This window comes from Carcharhinus amblyrhynchos, chromosome 17, assembly GCF_965287045.1.
Source record: "Carcharhinus amblyrhynchos chromosome 17, sCarAmb.v2.hapA, whole genome shotgun sequence".
Classification (NCBI taxonomy): domain Eukaryota; kingdom Metazoa; phylum Chordata; class Chondrichthyes; order Carcharhiniformes; family Carcharhinidae; genus Carcharhinus; species Carcharhinus amblyrhynchos.
The window spans coordinates 16,736,057-16,754,139 of record NC_137340.1 but is presented as its reverse complement, the minus strand read 5'-3'; the positions used below and the strand labels follow the sequence as shown (position 1 = coordinate 16,754,139).

The window sequence follows — 18,083 nt, the reverse complement described above, 5'->3', positions numbered from 1 at the left end:
TGCAGAGTCTCCATGTGTCTGTGTGGGTTTCCTCCGGATACTGCAGTTTTCTCCCACAGTTTGCTAGTTAGGTGCATTGGCCATGCTAAATTCTCCCTCAAGATACCCAAGCAGGCACTGGAGTAGGGGATATTCACAATAACTTCATTGCAGTGTTAATATAAGCTTATTTGTGACATTAATACAATAAAAAAACACTTTCTTAAACAGGTTATACTTGGTTAAGAAAACAGTATTTCAGCTGGCGATGTAATTGCTGTGCCCTTGAACCATCTAAATTGTTTTATTCATCTATTTTTCATCAGAAGTTTTGAATAAGATATGTATGTTTTTCTTTCATTTCTCTCTTCACGTTTTGAACACACACTCCCCTCACACACATCGGCAAAATCTGCCAGTGTGACTGGTTTTAAGTATGCTTAGTAGTGCTTCTTGCCTCTGATCTCAAAATGGAAAATCTGTTTTATTCTACAAAGATTTGCATGAATGAAGGGGTAAACTGGCTGAACAAAGCATTTTCTAGACATAGAATATTCTTTGCTGAAGTGATGATCTGGCAAACTGAACAAAGAAACAGAAATATCGTGATCTTTTGGCATGTTAAAAACATCAAAGGAATGAACGAGAAGAGATGCTGTTATAAATTCTTCTGTGGTTCCCCTCTAAGCTCCCAGAACAGTGGAAATGCGAAAAGGTTTCAGATCAAATTCTTTTCATTGATGTTCAAGCCTTCAGCATGTTCACTGCTGTTCATTTCAAGTAAATGGGGGCTTGGGAATATACAACTCAGGCCAGGAGAGATGGATCAGCTATTACTTGACATTCTCCCTGCGCTTATGGACACAAACACACCTTATTAAATCAAGATATTGAACAGAGACTGCCTACGATAAAATACACCTACCTCCACTGCCATTATCTTTTTGATTTAGAAAGGAATCCTATGGGCACCCTCTCTGACTGCTGATCAAACAAATAGCTTCTACAAATACATAAAGGGAGAGAGTAGGATCTCTTAAGGATCAACAAGGTTATCTGTGTGCGGATCCACAAGAGGTGGGTGAGATCCTAAATGAATATTTCTCATCAGTATTTACTATTGAGAAAAGCAGGGATGTTAAGGAATTTGGGGAAATAAATAATGATGTCTTGAAGAGTGTACATATTACAGAGGTGGTGGTGCTGGAAGTCTTAAAGTGCATCAAGATAGATAAATGCCCGGGACCTGATTGTGGGAGGTGAGGGCGGAAATTGCAGGTTCCCTAGCTGAGATATTTGAATCATCGATAGTCACAGGTGAGGTGCCTGAAAATTGGAGAGTGGCAAACGTTGTGCCTTTGTTTAAAGAGGGCTGCAGGGAAAAGCCTGGGAACTACAGGCCAGTGAGCCTCACATCTGTGGTGGGTAAATTGTTGGAAGGTGTTTTGAGAGACAGGATCTACAGGCATTTAGAGATGCAAGGACTGAATAGGAACAGTCAGCATGGCTTTGTGAGTGGAAAATCATGTCTCACAAATTTAATTGAGTTTTTTGAAGAGGTAACCAAGAAGGTAGATGAGGGCTGTGCAGTTGATGTCGTCTACATGGACTTTAGCAAGGCCTTTGACAAGGTACCGCATGGTAGTTGTTGCATACGGTTAAATCTCACAGGATCCAGGGTGAGGTATCTAAATGGATACAAAATTGGCTTCTTCACAGAAGCCAGAGGATGGTTGTAGAGGGTTGTTTTTCAAACTGGAGGCCTGTGACCTGTGGTGTGCCTTAGGGATCAATGCTGGGTCTACTGTTATTTGTATTAGTGATTTGGATGAGAATATAGGAGGCATGGTTAGTAAGTTTGCAGATGATACCAAGATTGGTGGCATAGTGGACAGTGAAGAAAGTTATCTCCGAATGCAATGGTATCTTATCAATTTGGCCAGTGGGCTGATGAATGGCAGATGGAGTTTAATTTATACAAATGCGAAGCGATGCATTTTGGTAGATTGAACCAAGGCAAGACTTACTCAGTTAACGGTAGGGCGTTGGGGAGAGTTACAGAACAAAGATCTAGGGGTACATGTTCATAGCTCCTTGAAAGTGGAGTCATTAGGTGGACAAAGTGGTGAAGAAAGCATTCGGCATGCCTGGTTTCATTGGTCAGAACATTGAATACAGGAGTTGGGACGTCTTGTTTACGTTGTACAAGACATTGGTAAGGCCACACTTGGAATACTATGTGCAATTCTGGTCACCTTATTATAGAAAGGATATTATTAAACTAGAAAGAGTGCAGAAAAGATGTACTAGGATGCTACCAGGACTTGATGATTCAAGTTATAAGGAGAGGCTGGATAGACTGGGACTTTTTTCTCTGTGTGGGAGGCTGAGGGGTGATCTTATAGAGGTCTATAAAAAAAGAGGGACATAGAGAAGGTAGATAGTCAATATCTTTTCCCAAAGGTAGGGAGTCTAAAACTAGAGGGCATAGATTTAAGAACATAAGAAATAGGAGCAGGAGTAGGCCAACTAGCCCTTGGAGCCTGCCCTGCCATTCAATAAGATCATGGCTGATCTGTCTTGGCTCAGTTCCACATTCCCGCCCTCTCCCCATAACCCTTAATCCCCTCTCTTATCAAAAACCCAGCAACCCGCGTCTTAAAAATATTTAGCGAGGTAGCCTCCACCACTTCAACGGGCAGAGAATTCCAGAGATTCACCACCCTTTGAGTGAAGAAGTTCCTCCTCAACTCCGTTCTACACTGCACCCCCTTTATCTTGAGGCTGTGCCCCCTAGTCCTACTATCCTTTCTGAGCGGGAAGAGTCTCTCCACCTCTATCCCATCCATCCCATTCATCATCTTATACGTACGTCTCAATGAGATCTCCCCTCATTCTTCTAAACTCTAACGAGTACAAGCCTAATTTATTCAGCCTCTCCTCACAGCTCAACCCCCTCAACTCCGGCATCAGCCTAGTAAACCTCCTCTGCACTCCCTCCAAGGCCAAAATATCCTTGCCTAAGTACGGCGCCCAAAACTGCACACAGTACTCCAGCTGCGGCCTCACCAATGCCCTATACAGCCGATGAAAGGGGAGAGATACAAAGTGTTCAGAAGGGCATTTTTTCACAGAGGTGAATGCAGAGTGTCTGGAACAAACTGCCAGAGGTAGTAGCAGAGGTGGGTACAATTTTGTCTTTTAAAGCATTTAGGTAGTTACATGGATTAGGTGGGTATAAAGGAATATGGGCCAAATGGGATTATCGTAGGGGTTTAAAACAAAGGGTAACATGGACAATTTGGGCCGAAGGGCCTGTTTCCATGCTGTAAACCCCTATGACTCTAAAGTTCCCCACTCCAACTTCAGTTCCTTCTTGATGCATTCTGTTTTTCTTTATTTGAAATAAATTTGAATTACTGGATAATGCAAATAATTATCATCCATAAAAAAATTTGCTTGATGAGGAATAAATCCATCATTAACCAGCATGATGGTCAGTTAGGTCTGCTCTCTACTTCAGCAAATGTGGATGCAGCTTTCTGTTTGTACCCAATAGCCAGGCCAGTGACCATTTTCCCAGTAAGAAGTCTTACAATACCAGGTTAAAAATCCAACAAGTTTATTTGGTAGCACAAGCTTTCAGAGTCTCACTCCTTCTTCAGGTGAGTGAGTTGTGTTCACAAACAGGACATATATAGACACAAACTCAATTAACAAGATAATGGTTGGAATGCACGTTTTTACAGGTAATCAAGTCTCAAAAGGTACAGACAACGTTAGTAGAGAAAGGGTTAACCACATGTTAAAGAGAACAAAGAAAATTACAGCACAGGAACAGGCCCTTCAGCCCTCCAAGCCTGCACCAAGCATGCTGCCTGACTCAACTAAAACCCCCTATCCTTAGGGGGAACCATATCCCTCTATTCCCATCTTATTCATATATTTGTCTAGATGCCCCTTTAAAGTCACTACCATATCCACTTCCACCAGCAACGAGTTCCAGACACCCACTACTGTGTCAAAAATCTGCCTCGTACATCTCCTTTAAATCTTGCCCCTCGCACCTTAAACCTGTGTCCCCTAGTAACTGACTCTTCCACCCTGGGAAAAAGCTTCTACTATCCATTCTGTCCATGCCCCTCAATCTTGTGGAACTATCAGGTCACCCCTCAACCTCTGTCATTCCAGTGAGAACAAACCAAGTTTCTCCATCCTCTGCTCATAGCCAATGCCCTCCCTACCAGGCTACATCTTGATAAATCTTTTCTGTACCCTCTCCAAAGCCTCCACATCCTCCTGGTAGTGTGGCAACCAGAATTGAACACTATATTCCAAGTGCGGCCTAACTAAGGTTCTATAAAGCTGCGACATGATTTGCCAATTTTTAAACTCAATGCCCCAGCCAATGAAGGCATGCATTCTGTATGCCTTCTTGACTATCTTCTCCACCTGCATTGCCACTTTCAGGGACCTGTGCACCTGTACACCCAGATCCCTTTGCCTATCAATACTCCTAAGGGTTCTGCCATTTACTGAATATTTCCTATTGGTATTAGACCTTCCAAAATGCATTACCTCACATTTGTCCAGATTAACCCCCATCTGCCATCTCTCCGCCCAAGTCTCCAACTTGCTGTATCCTCTGATGGTCCTCATTGCCATCCGCAAATCCAGCAAACTGTGTCATCTGCAAACTTACTAATCAAACCCATTACATTTTCCTCCAAATCACATATAATTACAAACAGCAAAGGTCTCAGCACTGATCCCTGAGGAACGCCACTTATCACAGCCCTCCATTCAGAAATGCATCCTTCCACAGCTACCTTGTCTTCTTTGACCAAGATGTGGGTATGCCGGCGTTGGACTGGCGTAAACACAGTAAAAAGTCTGACAACACCAGGTTTTAGTCCAACCGATTTATTTGATAATAGACTCACAAGCTTTCGGGTTAGTCCCTTCGGAATCACCTGACGAAGGGACTAACCCGAAAGCTTGTGAGTCTTTTATCAAATAAATCGGTTGGACTAAAACCTGGTGTTGTCAGACTTTTTCTTTGACCAAGCCAGTTTTGTATCCACTTGGTCAGTTCAAGGCCTTACTAAAGTCCATGTAGACAACATCCACTGCCTTACCCTCAATCATCTTCATCACTTCCTCAGAATCCTCAATCAAGTTTGAGAGACACAACCTCCCCTTCACAAAACCACGTTGCCTCTCACTAATACATCTATTTATTTCCAAGTGAGAATAAAGTCCTGTCTCAAAGAATCCTCTCCAATACTTTCCCTACCACTGATGTAAGGCTTGAAGATCAGACAATCACCAGGCAGGAATGTTCTCTTCCTGTTGGTGAGCATTTCGGCAGTCACGGGCATTCGGCCTCTGATCTTCGGGTAAGCGTTCTCCAAAGTAGCCTTCACAACACACGACAATGCAGAATTGCTGAGCAGAAACTGATAGCCAAGTTCCGCACACATGAAAACTGCCTCAACTGGGATCTTGGGTTCATGTCACACTATCTGTGTGACTTGCCTGGCCTTGCAAAATCTCACTACATGTCCTAGCTGGAGACAATACACACCTCTAATCTGTGCTTAATCCTCTCTCCATTCACATTATTTGATTACCGGTAAAAACTTGTATTCCAACCATTATCTTGTAAATTAGTTTGTGTCTGTAACATGCACTGTTTGTGAACACAATTCTTCACTCACCTGTGCTACCAAATAAACCTGGTGACTTTAACCTGGTGTTGAGAGACTTCTTACTGTGCTTACCCCAGGCCAATGCCAGCATTTTCACATCATTTTCCCAGAGCCAATGAGCACCTTCCATCCATTTGTGGAATAGAATGTTGTAAATTTGGATACTATTTCACATTATTGAAATCAGAGCTCGGTAATTACTTTTGGTAAAATAATTTTGTCAATTTTGCTTCTATTTTTCTGCTCCCGTTTGCTGCACCCAGATTAAGTCAATTTTGCCTATTGTTTTGTACTCTCTTCCCCCAATTTTCTGACTCCTTTTCTTCTGAAAATGGTAACTTTGGCAGGTTTACAATGCCATAGTTATTAGACATTCAAAGTGATCATAATTCATCTGTGAAACTAACTTTAGATATAAGAGGCATCAGAATTTACCCTGCTCTTCTCACCTGATATCAACACATACCTTTATAGCAAATGCCATTGGATTGCAATCAGAAGAATCATCTCCTGCATAAACTTCCACACTCAACTATTCCAACGCTCATGGCTGGCCTCCCATCTTCATCCCTCCATAATCTTCAGATTACCCAAAACACAATGATATCACATACTGCCTATTCATTACCTTTGGGCTCAGAGTCATACATTTTATACTGGTCTCTCAACAATTCCAGTTTAAAAAGAAATGTAATAACAAAATACTCCAGAGACAACATTCAAGTTCCGGCTGATAAGTAGCAAACAACACTTGCATAGTATATCTTCCAAATCTGATGACAAGAAAGATGGTCCAAACGAAGCTCCACACCCAAGTCAGCATGCCCAGTACCCAGGTGCTAGTCACTGGGCAGGACAGGTTGTTCATATAAAGGCAAAATACTGCAGATGCTGGAATCAGAAACAATAGAAAAATATTGGAAAAACTCAGCAGGTCTGACAGCATCCATGGAGACAGAAGACAGCCAATGTTTTGAATCAGGATGACTCAGCTCTGACAAAGGGTCATTGTGACTCAAAACGTTGGCTTTATTCTCTCTCCGTAAATGCTGTCAGACCTGCTGAGTTTTTCCAGCATTTTTTATTTGTTTCAGGTTATTCATACGCCTAACACCCAAAGCAACTGCACTATGCAGAACTCAGCTGCAGTAGAGATTCCCAGGAGGATACAGAAATGCTTTAGGGATGCCCTCGAAGTGTCCCTGAAGAGGTCAAACATCCCCACCAACTTATGGGAGTGTTTGACCTGTAACCAACCAGGATGCAAAACATTCAATCGGGAAGGCATTGAAACATTGACATTATGAGGAGCATGCAGAGGCATTGGACAGCATGCACAAACCACCAAAAAACCTCAACCACCAAATTCATCAAGCAAGTGGCAGAGTCTGCAGATCACCAATTGGGCTTATCAGCCATTTTGGAACCAACTGAAATGGAGGTAGAAGCAAGTCATCATCCATACCAAGAGCGTGCCTAAAAAGAAATTCTGCACCTTGCAAGTGAAGGGCAATGGCTATTTCCAACAAAGAAAGAATCTAACAACCCCCCCATGACAGTCAATGGCATTATCACTGCTGAATCTCCCACTGTCAACATCCTGGGATTACGTAGGCCAGATTCTAAACTGGACCAGCCGTAAAAATACTGAGTACAGGTGGCAGGTCAGAGGCTGGAAATTCTGTGACAAGTAACTCACCTACTGATTCACCAAAGCCTGTCCAACATCTACAAGCCACAACTAGGAGTGTGATGGGATACTCTCCACTTGCCTGGGTGAGGGCAGCTCCAACAACACTCAAGACACTTGGCACCACCCAAAACAGTCTGTTTGATCGGCATTAAACATTCAATCCCTCCACCACCAATACATAGTGGTAGCAGTACATACTATATACAAGGTATACTCTAGCAATGCATCAATGCTTCAACGTCACCTTCCAAACCCACAACTTCCAGCACATGAGACCTGGAGGTGCCTGGGAAACTCATTCTTATTCAAGCCACACACCATCCTGATTTGGAACAGTATTACCATTTCTTCACTAGTGCTGAAACAAAATCCTGGAATTTCCTTCCAAAAGCACAATTGTGCTACCATCCAGATGAACAGTGGCAGTCTGAGAAGTTGGCTCATAACAGCCTTCAAAAGAGTGATTAGGGATGAGCAAGAAATTCTGTCCTTGCTAGCGATGTTCACATCCCATAAAAGAATTAAAAAACTTGCCCTCTTGCTCTATTTCCTCTATGCTTTGATCTTATTTGTTACGCAGTGGTTAGTACTGCTTCCTCACCGTGCCAGCAATCTGAATTTGATTCCCAGCTTGGATCACTGTCTGAGCAGAGTCTGCATGTTCTTCCTGTGTCTACATGGGTTTCACCTGGGTGCTCTAGTTTCCTCCCACAGTCCAAAAGATGTGCTGGTTAGGTACATTGGCTGTGCTAAATTCTCCCTCAGTGTACCCGAACAGGCACCAGTATGTTGTGACTAGGGGATTTTCAAATTATCTGCATTGCAATGTTAATGTAAGCCTACTTGTGAATAAATAAACTTTCAGCTAACTCCATCAATCCTGACAACTCCAGATTGCTCCACATCTAAGAACATAAGAAATAGGAGCAGGAGTAGGCCATCTAGCCCTTCGAGCCTGCCCCGCCATTCAATAAGATCATGGCTGATCTGTTGTGGCTCAGTTCCACTTTCCCGCCCTCTCCCCATAACCCTTAATCCCCTCTCTTATCAAGAACCCATCAACCCGCTTCTTAAAAATATTTAGCGAGGCAGCCTCCACCACTTCAACGGGCAGAGAATTCCAGAGATTCACCACCCTTTGAGTGAAGAAGTTCCTCCTCAACTCCGTTCTAAACCGCCTCCCCTTTATCTTGAGGCTGTGCCCCCTAGTCCTACTATACTGTTTCTGCTCTGTTACTGCTCACCACAGCTTAAGCTCTATTGGTCTTGTAGAATTATCTTCAAAAACCTCTATGTTTGCTTCGAATCTGCTTCAAACCTCACCTTAGAGGGATATATCATAAATGGAAAGCCAAAATCTTCTTCAATCTCTTTTGAGCCCATTTTTGCTTGATGATGCCTCATTAGTTGTGGGGGGTGCTTTTCTAAAATTATTGCACAAACACCTACTGTTTCCTTTTGATTATATGTTCATATTTGACATTAGACATAAAAGTCAAAATGTGTACAATAACTTATCACTGATAGGCCTCAACTTAAACAGATACAAACAAATCCTCCTTCAATCCATCACATCAACCAGCCACCCATCCACTGACTCCATCTACACTTCCTGCTGCCTCAGGAAAGCACAATGAAGGACCCCACACATCCTGGATATGCCCTCTTCCATCTTCTGTCAGGAAAAAGAAAAGTCTGAAAGCACATACCAACCGACTCAAGAACAGCTTCTTCCCTGCTACCTTTGGACTTTTGGATTCTTCCCTGCTACCTTTGGACTTTTGGATTCTTCCCTGCTACCTTTTGGACTTTTGGATTCTTCCCTGCTACCTTTTGGACTTTGAATGGTCCTATCACGTGTTAGGCTGATCTTTCTCTCCACCCTAATGGTAACTGCAACACTATATTCTACACCCTGTCCTTTCTTTTTTTCCGCGATGTAGGTTATATTTTGAGTGTATAGCACAAGAAACAATACGTTTCACAGTATTCCAATACGTGACAATAATAATTCAATTCAAAACTGCTGCTTATCAAAGAGATGGGAGTGAATAAAACAAAGTTAACAACTAAATTGGTCTTAGGTGCGAGGGTCCTTCTAGAAAATGTTTAAATTTAAACCCGTTCTTTTTCCACTAAAACTGGCTTCTTGAAGGACTAGTCACAGTTGAAGCACTGACCTCTAAAACACATCCAGGTAAATGTTCCCTCATCAACATGGCCGCCGCAGAGGTGAGGCCCTTGTTTTTTAACTACGCAGTCGCAATAGCAGCACTCCCGGCACACCCCGCGGGTTAAACCGACCCGGACCAATCGAAAACGCGGGTGGAGGCTTGGTATGTTTGGATTGGAGGAGGCTGACGCAAGCGCAATTTTTAAATGTGCGGCTATGCTGCGAGTGGCTGTCGGGCGGTGTTTTGAGCGGCTGCGCTGTTGAGGGGGAAAAAAAAGTAAAGGACAGATAATATATTGGAAAGTTTTGAAAGGAAGGATTTGCGAATATTTCTTCCAATTTGGTGAGATTAATTCTGGTGTGCCTTTTTGTCTTTTAAACGTTTGGGGTGAAGCCTTCTCCGCAGTCTGAAACGATCAATTGAAGCTGGGCTGACGCAGGCCGCCATTTGCCTGTTGCTCAAACATTTGAAGGATAAATAGTGGCTCATTCGTAAGATTTATAATGTGAATGTTTGCCCAGAGTACGATCTACTCATTCAGTGAGTGTCCCAGAATTGTAGCTAGACCTCTGATTATAGGTTGTATATTAGTGAAAGGTAAGTCACATTTTACGGGGAAATGTTCAATTTCCTCCACTTCCTCTCTTTATTACTTGCCCTTTACCTTCGCCCCCAAATGCAATGTATTCACGACCCCTGTGCTTGTTCTCTTAAAAAGCCCTTTCTGCTTGTGTAAGCAGATTCACACCGTGGATAAATTGTTTCCACTGGAATCAGTGGGTTTTTAAATTGGGCGGCACCGGATTTTTCCCACTTACCGCCGATGGCAATTTGCGTCCATTTTAAGAAAAGACCTTCTAATTGCGATATGCTTATGCCTTATGTTGACAGCTTAGGCGAAGCTGTTTCTGTTTTGTTTTTAAAAAATCGTGCCATTTGCCGCTTAAATACATGTAGGTCACCCGTGTCGTTGGTCCTGGGAATCTCGTCTAAAAATTAAATCAGTGATTTTGACTGTACATGTCATTTAATGTAGCACCCAGATTCTGAAATGTTTCAATTCAGATTGCGCAATCTACTTCTGGAGGCTTTTAAAATCCGTTAGGACGTCCCAGTTAGTTTTATTTTTATAAAACTTAAAGATGTTTCAATCATGGATATACTTTTAATTTCAGTTACATGGCTGTAACTGAAAAACACTTTTACCTGTAAATGTATTTTTTCTAGAATGCAGTATGCAATTGTTGCTCAGATTATTTTCCGTATTGATCGTTCTTAATGTCGTCGGTCCTGGGAATCTCGTTTAAAAATAGTCGGTAACTTAAATGAAACTATTAACTGTATATGCCATTTAATGTAGTACCCAGATTCTAAAATTACAGCTATGTAATGTGTTCAAAATATTAGCATAAGTGACCCATCTGAGCAAAATTTGAGCGTCAGGTGAATAAAAAGATGTTGAGAGGGAATCCATCATTATCAAATCTGATTTTGTGATGATGCCAGCACCTGAATCCCTGTTTATAAACAGACCTTTACGAACCATCGGGCTTTCCAAAGTTCAAGCCGAATGAGCCAGTAAATAACAAAAAAGCAAATTACTGTGGATGCTGAAATCTGAAACAAAAACAGAAAATGCTGGAAAATCTTAGCAGGTCTGACAGCGTCTGTGGGGAGAGAATTGAGTAAGAAGTCTTATAACGCCAGGTTAAAGTCCAACAGGTTTATTTGGTAGCAAAAGCCGCTAGCTTTCGGAGCACTGCTCCTTTGTCAGGTAAATGGGAGTCCTGTTCACAAACAAGGCATACAAACACACAAACTCAACTTACAAAATAATGGTTGGAATGCTAGTCTTTACAGGTAATGAAGTCTTAAAGATACAGACAATGAGTGGAGAGAACATTAAGCACAGGTTGTGTTAAGCGTTGAGCACGTGCATTGCCACTTTCAGTGAACTGTGTACCTGTACACCCAGATCCCTTTGCTTATCAATACTCTGAAGGGTTCTGCCATTTACTGTATATTTCCTATCTGTATTAGACCTTATTAATCCAGCCATTATTATATAAATTGAGTTTGTCTTCATATGTCCTGTTTGTAAACAGATTTCCCACTTACCTGACAAAGGAGCAGCGCTCTGAAAGCTAGTGGTTTTTTTTTTGCTACTAAATAAACATGTTGGACTTGGTGTTGAGACTTCTTACTTTGTTTACCCCAGTCCAACGCCGGCATCTGCACATCGGGAGAGAATAGAGCCGATGTTTCAAATCTAGATACCATTCGTCAGGGCTAAGAGCAATGAGAATCAGTAGAGATTCAGGGGGAGGGGTGGAATTGGACAAAGGGAATGTAAATGAGGATATAGAAGACTGAGAAGTTTCTAAAAGTGTCCCATTAAGTGATCAGAATGTGAGAATGGCAGAACAGAGTATTCTGGCACACCGTCATCCAGCGTTTACAGTAAATTAGAAATGTGGGGTTGAATTGTCTGGTCATGCAGTTTGGGATGGGTGTGTCAAAATTCTGAAAACTTCTATCTGTGTTGATGCATTATGTTGTTGCTCTGCTGGAGTGGCAGTGGCTAGCGTAGCCTCACAGTGCCAGGAACCTGGGTTTGATCCCTGGCACAGTCACTTGGTGCAGAGTCTGCACATTTTCCCCGTGTTTGTGTGGATTTCTTCCGGGTGCTCCGGTTTCCTTCCACGATCCAAATGATGTGCTGTTTAGGTGCATTGGCCATGCTAAATTTTCACTAACTTCATTGTAGTGTTAATGTATGCCTATTTGTGACACTAATAAGTAAACTTTTAAAAACTTTAATAAATTTTAACATTATTTTTGGATGAAAATAATTGTCTTAATGAGAAAAGAGGTGTTGGTGTTCCCTGCTGCCATCAGAATTTTGAATGGACCTACTTCATTAAGCACCCTCGCTATGACTGTAATGCTACATTACTCCTCTATGTATGGTATGCTTTGTATTGTGTGCAAGAAACAATACACAACTAAACATCGAGGTTGGGGGGGAATCCATTTTGGTTGATAGGTTTTAGAAGAAGAAAGATTTGAGCTTATATAAAGACTTTCACAACCACGATGTCCCAGAGTGCTTTGCAACTAATGAATACTTTTGCAGAATAGTCCCTGGTGTAATGTAGGCAATATGTGCATATCAGCTCCTACAAACTGCAATATGATGATCATGTAATCTATTTCCGTGATGTAGATCAAGAACTTGATAGTGACCGGGATACTGGGGATAATCACCCTGCTCCTCTTTTAAATAGTACCGTGATTGTTTACATCAATCGAGGCCAAAGATGGCCTGGATTTAATGTATTTTACAAAAGGCAACACCTCCCAACAATACAGCACTCCCTCTGTGCTGCATTGAAATGTCAAGTCTGGAACAAAATTTGACATTCACCTCTGCCAATAGCTATACATTCAGTCCTGATGAGAACAATGCAGGATTTGTAGCTGAGTGGTGATTTGAAAAGTTCAGTTATGCTTTACTCCAGTGTAACCTCAAATGGATGGATAAGTGTGTCTTGTCTTTATAACACCAGGTTAAAGTCCAATAGGTTTATTGGAATCATGAGTTTTCGGAGCACTTCTCCTTCAGCAGGCGTCACCTGATGAAGGAGCAGCACTCTGAAAGCTCGTGATTCCAAATAAACCTGATGTTGTGAGACTTACTGTGCCCACCTCAGTCCAATACTGGAAATTCCACATCATCTTGCACTTGGTAGCTGAGGAATTGTCTTTTGAGAAAGTTGGAGTGGATTGAGGTTATAATAATTAACTGTTTGATACAAAAGTAGAAAACACTGGAAAAACTCAACAGGTTTAGCAGCATCTGTGAACAGAAGTTCGCGTCTGTCTGACGACGACGACTCAGTCAGTTGTTTGATCTGTTTAGAGAGAAAGCAAATGGCATCTTTACTTTTGGGAGTGGAAAGTGCATTGTATGATTCACTTCCAATTCAATAACAGCATTTGTTGGTTCAGAAATTGGTTAGGGACAGCAATCCTTTGGCATGTGCAAGTGTAAAATACTGTGGATGCTGGAAATCAGGAAAATAATCCGAAAATGCTGGAAATACCCAAGAGGTGGGACAGCATTTGTGGAAGAGCGAACAGTTCATGTTTTAGGTTGTCATCAGAATTAGCGAAGGGCCACAGACCTGGAACATTAACTGTTTCCCTTGCCACAGATGCTGCAAGAAATGTTGAATATTTCCAGCTTTTGTTTTGTTTTCATTATTGGCAATTGCAATGTATAATATGTCATATATACAGAACAAGAGTTTCATTACCATCCTCTAATCTTGCTACTATTTATATGAGCAATAAGGAATTAAGCCGTCTTCTAGTGATACTAACTACAGGAAATATTTAACCTAAAATCTTCACACACCAAACTTTGTGCAAAAGGTTGTAGGGGTTGATGTGTGGAAGCTCTGTACTGTTAGCAAAGCATTGAATCTGTGAATGAATGAATTATGTTTTAGGGTTGATATTTTGCAGCACAGATTGGGGATGGGGGGTGCAATTTGAACTCAGTGGAATTCAAAGCGGTCCTTATTTCTTTTCCTGATCTTTCCCATAATTGTTCATTTTTTCACTTCCTTTTTTAAAAGCAGTCATGCGTTCTGCCTCTGACACCATTTTTGTTCACACTCCATGTCCCAACAACACTCTGTATGTGGAAAAAAATAACATTGTCTTAAAATAATGAATTAATGGGGCTGATTTCTCAAGGAAAGGTAATTCTGAGAGGTGAGAATAAAAAGGTTTGTTAGTTTTTCATACAAACACGATGTTTCTTTTTCATTGACCTAATGTTCTGTATTGCTGATGTAGAGCTGACCAAACTGCAGTTGTTGTATTTATTCTCCATCTCTCTCTTACCTCTGTTCAGAGAAAGAGACAGAGGGAAAAATGTCTGTGCTTTTCAGTTTTGTGGCAACAATCTCAAATCTAAAGAAGCTTGAAAGAAAAAAAAACTCTGGGTGATTTTTCTACTTGAGTGCCCAACATTTTTAATACTTCCTCTATCTAATTTTATCCTATATAATTTCTTTGATATTTTTCATTAGTGTAATATTAGCAGCATCTTTAATGAAGACCAGCTCAATGAACCATTTAGTACCTTAGAGTCTCTACCTTCTCTGGGGTGGGAGGGTTTGCAGGCATTCCATGTTTAAACACTTGGATGCTGGGTGACCCCCCCCCCCCTTAGCTGAAGTTACAAATGACACCACCCATTTCTTAATGAATTATCACCTTAAGGTGAATCACTACACTAGTTTTTAAAAAAACTAGGTTTAAGTGAGAAAATCTAGGATCCAGTTAATTGGAGATTGTTGCTTCAGGGTTTAAAACTGATGTGCACTCACCATGCTGCAACTCAGAATAGGTTGTGTTTATTTGTACTGTAACACCAGGGGGAGCACTTACTGCATATGCCAAGATGCAGTGACAGTGCCAGTGATGTCATTGGTAGCAACTTTCTAGGTAGCTACCTACATCAAAACAAACACAGCAAAGATAACCCAACACTGTTCTCGCACCAATTGTCCTTTGCCATGATTTCATAGAATCCCTACAGTGCAGAAGGAAGCCATTGGCCCATCGAGTCTGCACCAACAATACTCCCATCCCAGGCCTTATCCCCATAACCCCACACAGTTACCCAGTAATCCCTCTAACCTATACATCCCAGGCCACTAAGGGGCAATTTAGTATGGCCAATCCACCTAACCCATGCATCTTTGGGATGTGAGAGGAAACTGGAGCACACAGAGGAAACCCATGCAGACACAGGGAGAATGTGCAAACTGCACATTCTTTCTGGAAAGGATGGTAGGGAGTGGAAGGGAGAAGCAATGGGAGTGGCAATGGGCTGGAAGGAGCAGGCGAGTGGGAGCTAAGGTTTTGGTGTGCACAATGATTGAAATAGTTGGAGAAATGGTGCATTTTTCACTGGAGTGTTTTAATTACTTGATATTTATATTTTAAATCTATAATATATTTTGTGTATATTTTGACTTCCCATTTGCAAATCTTGTAAACAGTTTCCACTTAAAAAATTCCTCTGCTCCCATACCAAGTAAACTGTCAGTTAACATGTCACCTTGTAATCGTGACCTTTATCCGTGATGGCATTCTAGCACCTAAGTTTAACACCTCCCAATTCCTGAGGTTTTAATTCAAAGAATCTTACTTAAGCCAGCTCAACTTTGCCATTTAAGTATATGATATTAGAATGTGCAAAAAAGATTATACAAGGATGATACTTATGTTCTTATACTAGAGGATTATAACTCATTAGGAAAGACTGAACAGATCATGGCTCTTTCCCTAGAAGAAAAGGAGTGACCCAATGCATGTTTTTAAGATTATGAAAAGATTGGATGGGAGTAAATGTTTCCATTTCTAAGGATCCACATCAAGACGATACAGATATCAGACTGTCAGTAATCTTCTCAAGTAAAATTTCTTTACAAAGACAGCTGCACAGAAAGAGGCCATTCAGCCTGTCTTGCCCATATCAACTAACCAATAACTCCCAGTCTTCTGCCCTTTCCCTCTGGCCCTGCAAATTTTCTTAGTCAATTATCCAGTAGCCCTTTTGAAAGCTACCATTGAATGTGCCTTCATCACACTAGTGTGTTCCAGATCCTAACACCACCTCCAGAAAACACCTGTACCTCCTCTCAACCTTCTCTTCTGAGGAGAAAGAGCCCAGCTAGCTTCTCCAATCTATCCTTATAACTAAAGTCCTTCAACCCTGAAACCACTTTTGTAAATCTTTTTTGCACTTTTAAAGCGCGGTATTCAGAATTGGACCCGATGCTCCAGTTAAAGCCAAACCACTGTCTTATACAAGTTCACTATAGCCTCTTTGCTTTTGTACTTTTTGCCTCCATCTGTAAAGCCTGGTATCTTGTGCTACCACATGGATTATTCGAACTAAGTAGCATGGGTGGATTTAAGGGATGCTGGATTGGAGTGTATCTGGGGAGAAAGGAATATATGATGATATACAGATGGATGAAATGAATTAGGGTAGAAGACTTGTGTAAACTGCACCATAGACCATTTGGGCTGATTAGCCTATTGTGCTGTAGAAGCTTGCCTGTCCTGCTAGTTAGACCATTTGATTTTGTTTTTATAGAGTTTAGGTAAGGATGTGGGCTTTTAAAATGGTGACCAGATTTAATCTGCATGCCACATTCCCAATGTTCCTCATTTCATCAGAATGACTACAGTTGGACTTGACTTGGCAGGACACTGGAAGGCTGACATATAAATTAATCACCAGTATAGATAGTGATTTCCATATCCAATATTTTATTCTTGATGTTGTCTTGACATATATCAGATATGTGCAGGATAGGTTGATTGGCCATACTAAATTACCCCTAATCCTAAACTCAGGGGGATTAGCAGAGTAAATATGTAAAGATATGGGGATAAGGCCTGCGTGGGATTGAGCCTGCATTGATGACAATGAGCTGAATGGCTTCCATCTGCACTGTAGGGATTCTATGATTCCATATATATGGAAAGAAATTTTGTTACCTGTTCTCTTATTGATGCAATGCCCACTTTTTGTATCTTGACATATTAACCCAAAAATGAATTTTCCTATTTAACAAATCTCAGTTGTATCGCTTAACTCCGTATTTCGTCAATGAAAAAATACCCCAATTCCTTGTGTTTTTGGTTTTAAGAAAGAACTGCATTTTAAACTGGCTCTTTTGCTCTATTAACTTGATGACAATTCATGAAACATTAAAAGTCCATGAACAATGCTACCTCACTGCTGCAGCAATAAACTATTTCTGAACTTGCATGATATGCATGTACATGGTGTTGGACCAGCTGAAGAGCATGACTCTTTATCCAGCTGCAATGAAGGGCATCTTCCATACATGGGCACGTTCCTCTGTTGCATCCAAACCAGTGTTAGTCAATTTACTTTGCCTATAGTCGTACTTACTGCAAACTTATCAGCAAATTTGAGTATTAATTACTTTGCTCATTGATCTGAGCAAAGGTAATGGACAACGTAGGAATGAAGGGGATCAAAGGATATGGTGGGGATGGGAGAGACAGGATCAGACTATTGAGCTATATGATCAGCCGTGATCATAATGAATGATGGAGCCTCCTCTTGCCCTATTTTCTATAATAACAGTTCTAACATGGTTCCCTTAAGGTTCTGCTAGTGACTGGACACTATGCAGATCTGATACTATTAGCAACTACTCTTTATCGCTTAAAAATAAGCCTAAATTTCCAAACGTTGCTCCATCTTCAGATTCCCCCAATCTTTTTACTAGTGTCTATCTGATGTTTGTACTTTATCACTGCTTACCTTATAACCTCCCCCTGTTCCTATTACCATTCACTTCCTCGAACCTGTATCAACATCAGTCTTGGCTAGCCTGTACTTTAACTTCATTTCCTTGTCTTTGAAACCCATGCTATGAAACCCTTAGCAAACAATTGCAT

The 18,083-nt window shown here is 41.3% G+C and overlaps 1 protein-coding gene across 4 annotated transcripts in view; it reads left to right on the top strand.

The window, feature by feature from the left end:
• The window catches only part of kif11 (kinesin family member 11), a 56,440-nt gene that overhangs the window by 8,329 nt on the left and 30,028 nt on the right, over positions 1 to 18,083 (top strand). The window contains exon 1 of one of the 4 annotated variants that reach the window (XM_080205559.1): positions 10,109 to 10,154. The exons of the other annotated variants lie outside the window; for them this stretch is intronic. The gene's annotated coding sequence lies outside the window, so the exon portion shown is untranslated. Of the gene's footprint in view, positions 1 to 10,108; positions 10,155 to 18,083 lie in introns of those variants that run through there. 4 annotated transcript variants of the gene reach the window in all.